Source organism: Phoenix dactylifera, chromosome 2, assembly GCF_051530095.1.
Source record: "Phoenix dactylifera cultivar Ajwa chromosome 2, Ajwa_hap1_PhDact_Kaust_v1.1, whole genome shotgun sequence".
NCBI lineage: Eukaryota > Viridiplantae > Streptophyta > Magnoliopsida > Arecales > Arecaceae > Phoenix > Phoenix dactylifera.
In genome coordinates, this window is record NC_143191.1 from 29,600,091 (window position 1) to 29,601,548 (window position 1,458).

Here is a 1,458-nt window from a genome sequence, read left to right on the forward strand (position 1 = left end):
AAGAAAAATTTGGATGATTCCGCCATCCCGGATTATATGTATTGAAAAATAGGTCATTACCCGGTCTGGGCTGTGTTTGGGCAGCATTGATGTGTTCTTGCACGAGTTCGGAGAATTAGGATGCTGAGGGGCACTCATGAATAGGATGCAATGGGCTAGAACAGATAGCACACACTTATGCTTGGAAAGAGCTAACGACATGTCCCCCTATCATCAGTTGGTCAATCTTATGGGACAATACATCTATCTTGCTAGATAGGTCCATAGAATGACTTATTTCACAAATGGTCCCTTTTCTTTGGAAATTCGAGGGTGCTTGACGAGAACAGGAAGCATGGTGGAGGAAGTTTTCATTGAGATTTTTAAATAATTGCCATGCTTCATGCTCGTTTTGAAGCATGAAAGTTCCTCCGCATGCGGCATCGATCATCTGACGGTTTCGTTCAGTCAATCCGTCATAGAAGCATTGCACTATCTGCCATTTAGGTATTTGATGATGTGGGCATTTATGGATTAGGTCCCGAAATCTCTCCCAAGTTTCATAAAATTCTTCTCCCTCAGTTTCGGAGAAGCTTGTGATGGCACGCCTAAACTGGTTCGTTCTTCCTATGGAAAAGTATTTTTTAAGAAATTTTTGTTGCATTTGATCCCAGGAATGAATCGAATCGGCTTCTAAAGAATTCAGCCATTGCTTGGATCTATCTTTAAGGGAGAAGGGGAATAATCTAAGTTTCAGAGCATCATCAGTGAAGTTCTGAATCTTGACAGTGGTGCAAATCTCAAGAAATTCATCTAAGTATTTATATGGGTCTTCATTGGTGAGCCCATAAAAAGATGGGAGCATTTGGATCACACTAGACTTTATTTCATATTGTATAGCTGCTACCTCAGGTAATCGAATGCAAGATGGGGAAGTGTAAATGGTGGGAGTGAAGTACTCCCTCAGGAGTTTGGGTTGTTCTTCAGCCATCTCAGGAGGTGGGGATGATTCTAATGTTCTGATCTCAGCTCGAATATTTCTAAGGGTCCGTTCTATTTCAGGATCAAAAGGTAATAAGTCACGTACTCTAGAATGACTCCCTTGCATAAACTAGTACTTGATCAGTCAAGCATGCAATAAAAGAAAAACACATCAAATCCTTGTATTTGCCCTAAAATCACTAGACAGCTCCTAACTGGTTTGAAGAGGGCACCTAAGCCTCCAATCCGGTCTAATAAACTGAGTTGACCAGGTAAGCTTCCCGGTAAGTGGGGGGGTCAGATGCGTTCGCAAAGGTCCTACTTAAAAACCACTTGCCTCAAACAGATGAACTGTCTTCCTTATAGGGATAAAGCTTACCTAGACATTAACTAAGCCACAAAGCGAAATTAGTGCAACTTTCGGTGATCTTCGTCCTATTGAGCTCGAATGTCCCTAGGAGCCAACGTCTAATTGATTTTAATTAAGCTAACACTATG

At 41.5% G+C, this 1,458-nt stretch overlaps 1 non-coding gene across 1 annotated transcript; it reads left to right on the forward strand.

Moving 5' to 3' along the window:
• The first annotated feature begins 488 nt into the window (after positions 1-488).
• On the forward strand, positions 489-594 carry LOC120109829 (small nucleolar RNA R71). The gene has a single exon (XR_005510359.1). It is a non-coding gene; the product is annotated as a small nucleolar RNA R71 (small nucleolar RNA).
• Positions 595-1,458: the final 864 nt, after the last annotated feature.